The following is a 14,086-nucleotide window of genomic DNA, read 5'->3' as shown; positions in this document are numbered from 1 at the left end:
GGGAGGAGCAGCAGGGCGGCGCCATGGCCGGAGATGGTCGTTGCGACGGCGAGGGGATCGGGCGTAGGTGCTCTCGTCTCACTAGCTCGATGCGCACGAGCGGAGGGGAGTTGCGGCGCTAGTAGGGGAACGAGGGAGAGGGGGTGGAGCAAGTGGGGATCGGGCTGATCGAGGGGCTAGGGTTAGAGCTGGTTAGGTGGGCTGGGCCTTAGAGGCCGGCCGGGTCGGCCCAGGTGGAGAAAGAAGTTGCCTGGCTAGGCTAGGCTCTCTCTCTCCCTCATATTCTTTGCTTTAGCAGAAAACAACTAAAGAGAAGAAAAAGAAAGAGAGGGTTAGGGAAGGGATTTGCGCATGGAGACAATTTTCCCGCACTCGCAAAGATAAGCTCGATCCAAGAAAATAGAAAGAGGCATGAATGCAAGATTTAAATTCAAACTCATTTGAATTTAATTCAAATGGGTTTGAACGGAAGTGAGGGTTTGGGAAGGTCCAAAAATGTTCGGATTTTTGGTGGAGCTCCAGAAAATGACGAAATAATTTATTGGACAACGTTTGAGGTCAAAGGCATGGGGAATTATTTTGCAAGTGTGTTTTGGTGATTTCCGAAATAAATAAATATTTAATATAGCTCCCTAATATTGGAGGATATGTTATAAAGAGAAGTCACCATGTGAGTTCCCTCGGATTAAATAGATCAAAAGATCTATGCAATTTATTTAGTTGAGTTTTAAAAATTAAATGGCATGATGGCATGATGCAATGCAAGATATGACATGAAGAAATGCAACAAACAAAAATAAAACACACGACGAAACTCAGAATAGCTGGGAGTCTTCTGGAGCGTCGGTCTCGGGGCGTTACAGTACAGTATTCTTCCGATGGAATTCGGTCGTTGACCACATTGACCACGCCGTGCCGAGAGCACCACGGCAGTGGACGACAGCGAGGCCTAGGAAGGGGACGACGCGGAGCCGGGGAAGACGCGGCAGTGCATGCCCACGCGGAGAGGAGTACGAGGGTTCACTGGTTCGGTTGCGCTGCCGTCGCCGCGGAATAACAGGGTGTGTGGGTGAGTGGAGTGGAGGGATGGCCTGGCTAGCGGTTAGAGTATTATGGAGGCGGTGAGGCCTCCGCGGCAGCATAGCCGGCCACGGGAGGCAGGAGCAGGCGGCACGACCGGCGCTGCTTTGGGCGGCTGGAGCAAGAAGACCAGAGGTTGAAGAAGCACTACGGCCGTTGGATGGACATTGTACGGTCACTAGAGCTAGAATCGTTCATATTGACTAAGTTGACAAAGCCCTCCGTCCCCGTCAACTTAGTAGGCCCACAAGTCAGCTTCCCACCAAGGTGAGTCCCAGCTAGCAGGGGGGTATTCATTTTTTTGTGCGTAATAAAGAGGCACTTCCGGTGGGTCCGAGCTGACATCGGGGGGAATGTTTTTTTCGTGAAATACGGTGGCCCGTCCGGTGGGTACCAGCAGTGAGAGGGGAAACGTTTTTTTGCGAAATAAGGTGGCCCGTCCGGTGGGTCCCTGCTGTCTGGTGGAGGAATAATTATTTTGCGCGTAATAAGGAGGCACTTCCTTGCGGCCGCCGTGGACCCAGCTGTCAGCCTCTCCACGTAGAGTACTCTTCCGATGGAAGTCGGTCGTTGACCACGTTGACCACGCCACGCTGAGAGCACCAGGGCGGTGGACAACGGTGACGCCTAGGAAGGGGACGGCGCGGAGACGGGGAAGACGCATCAGTGGAAGCCCGCGCGGAGAGGAGTACGAGGGTTCACTGGTTCTGTTGTGGTGTGAGGCTGCCGTCGCCGCAGAATAACAGGGGGTGTGGGTGAGTGGAGGGATGGCCTAGCCAGCGGTGGGAGTAGTATGGTGGCGGTGAGGCCTCCGTGGCAGCAGAGCCGGCCACGGGAGGCAGGAGCAGGCGGCACGACCGGCGCTGCTTTGGGCGGCTGGACCAAGAAGACCAGAGGTTGAAGAAGCACTACGGCCGTTGGATGGACATCGTACGGTCACTGAAGCTAGAATCGTTTATATTGACTAAGTTGACAAAGCCCTTGGTACGCTCCAACTTAGTAGGCCCACAGGTCAGCCTCCAAAACGGTGCGCCCCAGATGTCAGGGGGAGGAATCATTTTTTGGGTGGCCGAAGCTAAGAATATCCAAGATTGAAGAATAAGCACGACATTCGTTGGATAGACATCCAACGGCCACTGCTGCTAGAACCTTGTGTTGACTATAATAAGTTGACAAAGCCTTGCATACGCGTCAACTTATTTTTTAGGGGACGCGTCACTTAGTAGGCCCACAAGTGTGTGGCAGAGAACTTATAGCCCATTTGCGTTCTGTAAGAATGTACAGCCCATTTTTGAATTCTAATGGAATTTACAACAGCCCATTTACAGTTTGTGAAAAGTACAGCCCATTTTCTAGCTAGGACAACGATTAATAATTTCAACCAACCGTTGAAGACATAATTCAATAAAATTCCCACATTTTGATGGGATCTAAAATATTTTTATCCCGAAATTTCTAGTCAGATTAAAAATAAATTTGTATTACCTAAAAATCCAACGAAACATTGCGCGCGCAACAATGAAAATTTAAGATTTTCAAAATCCATAAATAATATTTTATAAACTAATTTCATGTTTGGTGCATTATTTTATAGTTACTGCCCAGTTTTTATAATTACATCCCATTTATTATTTTTAAAGCCCATTTTCCTGTTAAGCCTAATGCATCCCTCCTAGGAAAGATTTGCAGCCCAGCGGGGCGGAGAATAACAAGTTGACCTTGCCTGGGTATTCCTCAAAAAGACGTATAGCTGGGCTAGCCATTTTCATTTTGAAAAAAGTAGTATCTGGGATGGATATCTGGCCTGGGCTAGACGGGCCACAGCCCGCCTAGTTAATACCTTGCTCTCCTCTGAACAACAAAGAAATCATCGCCAAGAAAAACTCTGCAGTGCTCACGCCTCAAGAACACAAATACTGCTCGAGCTGCTTGGTCCCAGCTGTCGGCCGCACCTTGTGAAATTCTCTCGTTTATATTGACTACATAGGTTGACAATGGTGTGGGACCGTGATGTCAGGAAACCAGGAGAAAGCAAAAAAAATATAGTTGTACATAACAAGTAGGCACTTGCGTATGTACGGTTATGGTCCTAGTGGGTCCCTAGTGTCATCCAGTCAAAATAAAGTCATCTCCTGAATCCTCATGTTCGTTGACCATGTTAACAATGCTCGACGCCACGGCGAGCGCAACAACTCAAAGGACAATGGAGAGGGCCTCGCGGGCCCTACGGAGGTCTGATACAGCACCCGCTGCTCATTCAGGAAGCCAGGATCATCGGACACCTATGAGCACCTTCGAGAAACTGAGACGGCATGAAACGGTAAGGCCGCGCTTGCGAGCTCTGGTTTATTTCAAAGCTGTATTAACATACAAGTGTAATTTACTCGTCATCGGAAGGCCCGAGGTCTGTAAGTAAAACCGGCGGGTTATGCATGTAATTTGAGAGACCAGTGTATATTTTACGAGCATTGCTATATGGACGACATTACCAGACGATACATGCACGACGTGCGTATCATGCCATCCATGGGCAAGGCTCAAACAGCAGCTAACGGCTGGATTAGCAATCGTCTGTGTGTCCTTCAGCATTTTTATCGTGTGTGAAGTACTTCTGATATTTTACTAGTCGAAATCGACCAACCAAGTGCCTTCGCCCGAGACCATCTGCTTTAATTTACAAGCGTCAATTTTACAAGCGGTTTTGGTTGGAAAACGACCATCCAATCACGGCCTAATATCATGAGTTGGTCAGCAGATCATATGGTTTCACGTCTAACCTACCCGACATGTCGTATAGGCTACGAATGAAACATCAGACGATGAACTTCTTACGCACGGAAACAACAGAAGAGGATGATCTTCTTAACAAGCAAATCACTGGCATTAGATCGACATGCAAAACAATACAAAGCATTATTCTCAGGAGGCACGGTGAACAGCTCGTGATGCCGCATGCCACAACATTCCAAGCTCAACTTTGCAATCAAACACAAGGCCTGGCATCACATAGACAATATTCAAAACAAACTCTTAACACGGGAATATCTCAGCAGAGTAACTATTTACTTCTAAACTGAACACAGGAATAGGAAAAAATACTCGACGCTACTAACAGCAAGGGCATCCCACTCAAAAATATCAAATGCATGTCTTCTGGCTAACATCAATGAGCAAATTTTGACAAGGTTTTCCAATTCCAATATATTAAACTAACATCTTCTTGCTAACATCAATGAGCAAATTTTGACAAGGTTTTCCAATTCCAATATATTAAAGTAACGTCTTCTTGCTAACATCAATGATTAAACTTTGACAAGCTTTTCCCATTCAAAATATGTAATGCCTATGATCGTGTCCTGTCTTAGCTTCTTGTACTTGTTTGGGCACTTTTTGCCCAGGGCACTCCACGTGTTGTTAAATTACCAATGATCTCTGCAGACTAGTCATGTCACTGGTTTCTAATAATACTCTGTAAAGCTTCTCAGTCATTCCTTCTGTAATGTACCGCATCCAGTGACTGCTTCTTTCTGCAAAGTGGAACGACCAACTGGACCAAGTAACGCAGCAGTTTGCTTTGTACACATTGGCTCCTTTTGTGCAGTTCAACTAAAATCAAAGTCGGAATAAAACCGAGCTCTAATTTTGATATCCCTGTAAGCAAAAATAGGTATAAGGGAAACAATTACTGAGAAATAACGGTTGATGACTTGTCTTAATGGGAAACAAAGCAGGAGAGGAGCAATTCTCCATCAGTGTGATTCATTCATATTGACTGAGACATTATCTTAACAATGCCTTGGTTCAACATGTATAAAGAACGACAAAGCAGAAAAGTACCATTCCTAAAACAATGCAACTAATTCAATTTTCAACAGACATTATCTTAACAATACCTTGGTTAAACATGTAGAGAGAACTACAAAGCAAGATAGTACCATTCCTAACAAGTGTTGTAGTTTTGAACTAAGATTCAGTAGTTAATTAATTCTGAGAGCGGCATTGCTTAATTTTACCAGCGACATTAGATTAATGAAAAGCATAAACAGTTCCAGGGGAGAGTGGACGCAACAACAATATGTGCTTCCATCTACTTATAAAGGGGATGATGCAGAGTTTTTTGTAACAAAGCAACAAGCATCATGTCTGGGTTGGTCCCATTTTTGTTCACTACTTAATGGGAAAAGACAGCAATACAATAGCTTCAATTCAACATTTATTTAAAATAGTACCAATACAAGTAGCACAACATCTCAAAGCACACTGCACAATCATGCGGATGAAGGCCTGTACTGACCTTCCATGAGAACACCAGGATAAAATACGAATCTTCTAACACGAATAGGATATCCAAACTCATTTTGTGTAGTTGCACTGAAATCAAGCAAAGTGTTTCGCGTAGCAAAGCAAAATGTCGCAATAGCAACAAGTTGAATAGATATCATGTGGTTGAGACCAATATTTGAAACAACTCGACAGGAACACTGGAAACAAATCTCGATCTCCTTTTGTGCAGTTCCACAAAAATTAAGCAAAGTCACCGATGTGACATTCAAGGTGAACTGCACAAAACACTCTTAAAACATAAGTGTTTCGAGTAGCGAAGCAAAATGTCGCAATAGCAACAAGTTGAATCGATACCTCTGTTTTAACAGAGGCAAAAAAGGAAACAATTACTTACCGATAAAGGAGGATGAAACAAACGGTGAGAGAAAGAAGCATCTAACTTATCTTGGATGGAAAACAAAGTACGATAGTAGCATTTCTAAAACGGTTGCATTGATTCATATTAACAAAGACACTCTCTTGAAACAACATTCGTTAAAAAGTGTAATTTACTTTTAACAGTGGCATTGCTTCAATTTTTCGTGCAGCATTCTTAGATTAACAACAGCAAAATAGCTGTATGGGACATGCTAGCACCATGTGCGTCCACACATATAAATGGGTGATGCAGAGTATGTAGCCAAGCAGCATATCTGTGTTGGTCCCATATTTGTTCTCTTTGAACTTTTTTCCTATGTGAGGGCAGCAAATCTAGTCCTGCACAAACTACCCGACCCCCCCCCCCCAGTTTCTTTCCCTTTTCAACAAAGAGATCGGTTCCTTATAGATGTGTGTACTGGGTTACCCCCTTTTTCCCTTTTCGACCAACAAAGCGGCTGGATAGTGAGTCTATACTACTTTTCCTCCCTCCTTTCCTCATTGAACCACGTCCTAGATTCATGCTCCACCCCACCGCACCTTTCTTTTCTCTTTGAACCAAGACCTAGATTCAACTACAGATCAAAAAAGATCCACATGCAGCTACAGCAACGACAGTTTCAAAGAAACTTATACCTTAGGGTCGTCGGGATGTGGCAAGGCGTGCGGCGGGAGGCCGGATCTGCCCACACTACGTACGACAGCAAGGAAGAAGGGGTCGGTGGCCCTCCCGGACAGGTGCTGGGTGAAAGAGAACAGCGCAGCCGGCAATGGATTGCCTCCCTCGCCGAAGGCGATAGAGTTAACGCTGCACCTCCTCCCTTTCCCGGTGCAACAGGATACGGACACCTCCTTCACCAGTTGTGAGGGGTGAGAGAGACAAGAGGCCAACGCAGTCTTGTTTAGATCTGGTGAAGAGAGGGTGAGAGACTGTGAATATAGCAAACCCTAGCAAATGAATGCTGAGCCTCCAGCGTGTAACATATATGTATTGCGGCGAGCGTGTGGAGAGTGCAAACCCTAGCGAACAAGCGCTGAGGCTCCCGCTTATATATATACTAATGTAGTACGGACTAAGCTCCGGGGCCTTCACTCCATCTGCTTTTGGCTGTATGACAGGTGAGCCAGCCACATTTTTGGCCCACCTGTCATATACCCAAAGGCAGGTGCACTAAGTCAATGAAGCTACGTCCATATAGTACTCTCGTGTGTATACGACTAATATATAGTGGAGTGGTTTTCTTATTCTCTCCATAACAATCATTTTAAATTGTGTAAGTACGAAATGAAACTCTTTATTTAATGTACAGAGGGAGTACTACTTCCGATGAACTAACGATCCACGCCCACGCATCCTGGTCGCACTTCCTGTCCTTCATGTGTGGTACACTACCCTCCCTTCAGTGAACAACCACACATGCGCCAAATTATCGGAAACGTGTGAGAGTGTGTACAAATAAAGAATTTTAATTTAAATTATCGGAAAGGTTTGAGAGTATTACAAAGTTTGACTTCAGTCAAATCTAATATGCGGAGTAAATAAAAATGGAGGGCTACTACGTCCATCCGGGTTTTTAGTCCACACCATTTTTTAAATCAAAGTTAATAGCTGGACAAATAAAATTATAGGGGAGCTGGAGACAAAGTTGTGAGAAGGCTTAGAAATCAATACAAAACTTATGCTCTTAGTACCAACGTCGATCCTTCTTCGAGGAAACATTTGGTCCATAGCCAATTGTGTGATAAAATGCACCAACGTGAAAGACGACTGCGTCTCCAACGCAACCAAGGTGAACTGACGAAGGATATCATCTTTGTGCGTAACAAGCAAAGAGCACTGATGGAAGACAACTTGTTTTTCATTGAAAATCGATCAGCTTCACCAGCCGACGCAACCATGAGGCGCGACCATGAGCATCGATAGGTCATTGTGGTGATGCATCATCCATTTGGCATCAAGTTTGGGTGAGGCACCTATGAAGTTCGACAAATCCTCACTGTGGTCTGATTCTTCTCAGTAATCAAGCTCGAGGAAGGAAGAACCACGTGGCAGAGGACAGTGAGGCGGAACAACAATGGCCATCCAATTTTGTGCAGTTCCACTAAAATTGAGTAAGACATTCCCGGGTATGGAGACACGCATCTCTGTTTCCAAAAATATAAAAAAGGGTTAATGAAAAGTACACCAACAAACAGAAGCATCATAATTATATCTTGATGGGAACTAAACCAGGATACCCGAGAAAAAAAGCATTTCTTCATTTAACCAGTGATAGTACTACTACCATATGGACAATGATCGCACAATGACAATGTACTTTTTGTCGAAACAACATGTATACCTCCACCGAGGCGTAAATCAGGACAACTTTTCGAGTGACATTTCCTCTATAATAGTACTAGTAGGTGATGTTGGACCAGCCGAAGAATCCTAGCTACTATGCATGGGGAGCTGGGGAGTAGTCGCATAGAAGAAAACCCACACGCAGCGACCTGGGGAGCGGGACCAGTACAAGAAGTTATACGTCAGGTGGGCGAGATGTCGTTTAGGCAGGCGGGCGGGATCTCCCCACACGACGGCAGCGAACAAGGGCGTGGAGGATCTTCGTCCGCACTAGCGCCGGCTCCGAGAGGATGGTGCGCATCGGCTCCCCCCGTCACCGACGGCGACTACGTCAACGCTGCACCTCCTCACCTCCCGCAGCGGACGGGATTCGGCCGGATCTGTGACCACCGGTGAGGAGAGAGATAGACTGGACACTGTCATCTTGTTTTGATATGGAGAGAGTGAGAGAGCGAGACGTGAGAAACTCTATCAAACAAGAGGCTATAATGGAGTAAAAAAATCTCTCCATAGCAGTGGTTTTAAATAGAATACGCGCGTTCCCGGAAAAAAGAAACGAAAACTAGCGGACATTTTTTAAGGGTTTGTCTCGGACACATCTAGATGTGACATAGTTATGTCACATCTAAGTTGATGTCCACTCTGTTTGTGGTCTATTTTTTTTGTCCTAGTTTTTTTTGTTTCTTGTTGCTACATTATATACTTGTGGGAGCTTAGATGTGATATCCTTAAATAACATCTAGATGTGAATTGGACAAACTGATTTTCTAACGTACAAAGAAAGAAAACTCGATCAAAAACACGCCCCGCTTCCAGGTCGTGAGAGTCGTCGCGCACACACACATAGACATAAACATGCATATCCGTTTTACGTAAAATTCCATTTCCATCTCCATCTCCAATCATATTTGTCCAACTGGCACATTATTTACATTGTTAATTATATATGCAGCAATATTAACATACATCATCTCTTGTTTGCGCACATCCGGACCGCTGCCACGGGCGGTCCTGACCAACCTGAACCCTCTTCATCACCCGCGCGTGCTTCTCGCCCAAAACGGTCAGTGCCGCATTCACGCCCGTCCAGAGCGGACGCGACCTCTTACTAGCGCCGACATTGAAGCGGCGCACCGGCCGAGAGAGCTTCGCCCGTGCCGCTTCCGGGTGCACGCGGCTATTCCGCGTTCAAAGGTCGCAATAGCCAGCTAAAACATGCATGTAAAAAGTTTTTGGGAGTCCGTGCTACAGCTAGCTGTCCTCTCCCAACTCGTCAATCTCTTCCAGTAGTGCTAGTAGTACTCCATGGTGTGATCCATCGACAAGCAGGCGGGAAAGTTATCGTATACTCGGTTTGCGGTGAGTGGCATGCCGATGACCATGTGGGTCGAGCCGTGGAGGAGGGTGAGACACGAACACGACAGACGTGATTTAAACGTTGGTTTTGCCCGATGGCGCGATCCAACGAAAAGAAATGTTGGTTTCTCTCTGTTTCCATTTTTTCTCCGGAAAAACGGAAACTTTCCACTCCATTTTCATTCCTATTCCAAGGTTGCCCCGTTACAACATTCCATCAAATACAAAGGAAAACTAACACGCATGCTGATGCATCTCAATGATTCACAGATCATAGCCAATATTTACTTCACAACTAAAGAAAAAGTTGTGAGAGCGTGTACGAAAGAAAAACTGCTGATGGGGTCACTACGACTTAAACCCTAAACCCTAAACATGATTTAATTCCCTGGCCAGGTAGAACCTGTCGAAGGAAAGACGGCTGGCACCCTCGGATCATACGATGCTTTTGTGCAGTTCCACTAAAATCGACCTGAGCATCCCGGATGGCAAATATATTGAATAAGTGTGATTAGAATAATAGTACTGGCACTAGTTCATGAGACATAAACTCATCACAAGTAGAATATGATAGAAGTAGAGAAAGATCGACATTTAGATGGAGCTACGGCAGTGGAGCAAGCCGGCTCCAAAAGGAAGATGGACTACTTGGGACGTCGGGCTGTAGCTAGAAGGGCGGTTGGGACGCGGCATCGGCCCAAACCGCGGTGACCCCCGATTGGGATGCACCAACTATGGATTTTCTCCCTCGCCGATGTCGACCGCGTCTACGCAGAACATTGTTCCCTTCCCCCAGCTGCGGGATCAAGCCCGTCGTTCTATGCTTGTGAAGAGAGCAACCTTAGCAAGCAGGCTTGTAGCTTAGTCTCCTGCTAGTGTATATATAGTGGTTTTCTTTTTCTCTCCATATCAACCATTTTATATTGCGTACGTGTCATTCAAGAGTGAAATGATGGTTGCTTCTTCCAACTAACTAACTGTGTGATTTGACTGCTCCTTAGTGGCCCCTACATGTACTCCCCCTACGTGTATGCAACAGTCACACGTACACATGGACGCAAAAACGCGCGCGACGCCCTAATGCATGCATGTCCGAGCACACGACGGAACACACACACGGTCACGCTAAGTGCTCAACCTACACGTGCATGCACACGCATACTCAGTCAGGGTGAGCTAGTGACCGTATAAACACCGGAATATATATATATATATATATATATATATATATATATTGAGCGCAATGAGCGTATTATGAAGTCCACTGACCGTATTTTTACAAATATACAATGACAGACAGTGTATTTATCTCGTTTGAAATTAATCCATATTAACCGGAGAGGAGGCAGTATGGACTAGCATTACTTGCGCGCGGTGGCTCGCAGGACAAGGAGAAACTTTTGACTAATGCAAGCTCTCCCTTGCTCAGGCGGTGGACGTGCAACAGTTAACTCGGTGTCAGATTGCCAGAAGCATACACTATACTACTAGTGCTACTATTGTTCGACTTCCCGAATAGGCGAACAACCAAGCACAAAGTTTACTCATATAGTCTATAAAGGTACATACTATACTAGTACTAGGAACCGGATGGAGGAGCGTCTGCACTCTTATTATAATTTTAAAATGTGATAAAGCAATCTTCAACACATTTGGTTCTCTTCGAGGGTTCTCGCATGTGATAATGGAAGTTGATTGGATGGAACACTCACCACAATTCTTGCTTAATTCTGGCTCATATCCTGTTACAAATAGTAGCGCTCGGTAATATTTCCTCTTTTTTGTTATTCAGCATGTAAACAGGTCAGAAAACCTTGCGACCCATCTTCGTGCGAACCGTGCTTGCTGCATTTTGAATGTGGCCGAGAGCTGGCTTGATGAAACACCTCACTTCCTACTTTTTTTGCGGGGTGCCTCGCTTCCTAGTGACCAGTGTCTTGGCTGATCGTGTTAAGAATGCTTATATATGAATAAAGCTCTCTCATTTACCCGCAAAAAAATTGAGCCATATTAACCGAAAAGGAGGGAGTATGGACTCGCACTACTTTTTGGTGTGTCCCATCAACTCGCAAAACAAGGAGAAGCTTGCAGGACAAGGTGAAGCTCGCTTACGCCTTTTGACTAATGCAACCTACCCTCGGTGGACATGCATCAGTCCATTTGGTGTCAGATTGTCAGAGGCATACACTGTAGTACCCAACATGCGGAGTACCATCATTGTTCGACTTCATGAAGAGGCAAAGAGCCAAGCGCAGTAGTACGAGTAGTACTACTACTAGAACCGCATGATGGAGCGTTTGTACTCTTATTTCTTTTTATCTCTAATAAAGTACACGTTTTCCGGAGAAGGGCGGAAAACGGCAGCCCAACATGTAATGAATGATATCGATCAACCAACCATGCTCGGATATATCTTGGCCTCCATGCGAACCCGTCTGTGTGTTCTCGCTCCTCGTCTCTCAAGGAACAACGGGTTGGCTCTTTGCTGTCAATTGAGATCGGTTTGCTCACACTCCTGTCCCACATGTCAGTGATATGCCAAGAGGAGGTGCATTGACCGACTGGCCATACGCGTACTTCTTTTTAAACCTTCATACTACTCCTCCCTCCGTCATAGTTTATAGGGCGCGCTTCATCATGATGCATTTCTCTTAATGCATTTCCACCACCAGAGAGACTTTAGATGCGTTTGGTTTAATGCTCAATTTATTAGGGCGTGGTAACCACAATCAAGTCCACAATTTACTCTCCATGTAACTACGGAGTGGAGTAAGTGCATGCATGTGTGTACCCGGGGTGGAAGCACTGCATGCATGTGTGTACGCATTATTCCCTCTACTAGTAGTAGACGCCGTGCTATAACTACCAATGCTATTTTTCAGGCCGATCGCTAGTCGCCTTGGTCCCACAGATCTTTTTTCTTTTTTCTGAAGCGCGCTGTATAAACAGTGACAGATGGAGTAGTATGAGCGGATTCAAAGAAGAGTGTATTGATGGTTGCTTCTTCAGAGCAACTTACAGTGGGAAAGGTGGGGCTTACGATTTGACTGCTCATTACTCACTATTAATGGGGCGCAACGACCGGGCTGAGTCTCCCATGCGGTGTGCACTACCCCTTGGTTCTTAAATATACTCCGGAGTATATTTGTCTTTCTAGAAATTTCAACGAGTGACCACTCAAATATTTTTCTTTTTAGAGATTTCAAATGGACTGGCACATACGGATGTATATACATATTTTAAAGTGTAGGTTCTCTCATTTTGCTCCATATGTAGTCACTTGTTGAAATCTCTAGAAAGACTAATAGAATATTTAGGAACGGAGGGAGTACACATACGAAGCAAAATGAGTGAATCTACCCTCTAAAATATGCCCGTTTGAAATTTGTAAAAAGACAAATATTAAGGAACGAAGGAGTATAATTTTGTGCAAGGCACATGGACCCGGATGATGAAGAGGCTTCTGGCAATGCTATCAAGCTTCCATCATTTGTTTACATAATTGACGTACTATACAAATAATTTGCCAGCGAGGCATGAAATTGTACAATGGTGTGAGCTTTCAGCTTCTGTTTCGCGTGTCTTGCCATCGATGCTCTTTCGGAAACAATAAAAAACTAACTTCCTTGCTAATGCATGTCAATTATTAGCAGATCAGACCTAATAATTACATCACAACTGAAGACAGAGTTGTGAGAAGGTGTTAAATTAAAATTGATCCATGCTTTCATTGGCAGCAACGTCCCCCAAGCTCTGTTTAAATCAACAAGGCATATTGGGAAAAAAGTAGTTGTCTGGAGCATGCAACATTCCGATCATTTTGTGCAGTTCCACTAAAATAGAGCTGAGCGTCCCTGTTCCAAAGATATTAACTGTGATTACAATAATAGAGCTGAGCATGAAACAATAAACACATAAATAGAAGCCGGTAACCTTTGCAGTCTCTCTTAAGACTAACTAGTTGGAGAAGATTAGGCTTGGAGTTGGATGAGGAGGATAGAGCAAAACCAATCTCCCTTTGTGCAGTCGCACTGAAATGTAGAGACGTTGCCCATGTGACATTTTAGTACAACTGCACAAAACACTCTTAAGAAAAAAGTAATTTGTGCAGTTCACCAAAAGGTCGCAATAGCAACGAGGTGAAATGGATAGCCCTGTTTGCAAAAAAGAGGTAGAAAGGAAACAATTACTGGCCAATAATAGTTGATGACACATGCGACGACAAAAAAGAAGCATATTCCTTGCCCTAAGGGAAGATAACAACGCGGTTGTGTTTGTCTAAAATGGTGTGAGGACGAGAATGCAATATGGAAAGTACGCTGGAGCTGGACGAGCTACGTTTTGGGAAAAGAACAATGGAAGATCCACATGAGGCGATGTGGGAAGATAGGCAGTGGAGAAAGACCGGAGGGGATACCTAGAGGTCGTCGGGATGTAACTAGGTGAGCGGCAGTGGAGGAATCTGCAAGCAGTGGCGTAGGCCCTGCCGCGCCGGAGCTTGTTCAGAGAGAATGACGTGTACCGCAGATCGGGACGTGCTGCCTCAGCGCTGTCGAACGGAGAAACGATGCACTTCCTCCCTTTCCCCGGGCGGACGGGATGCGG

This window comes from Triticum dicoccoides, chromosome 1B, assembly GCF_002162155.2.
Source record: "Triticum dicoccoides isolate Atlit2015 ecotype Zavitan chromosome 1B, WEW_v2.0, whole genome shotgun sequence".
NCBI lineage: Eukaryota > Viridiplantae > Streptophyta > Magnoliopsida > Poales > Poaceae > Triticum > Triticum dicoccoides.
Note: the sequence above shows the minus strand (reverse complement) of the source record.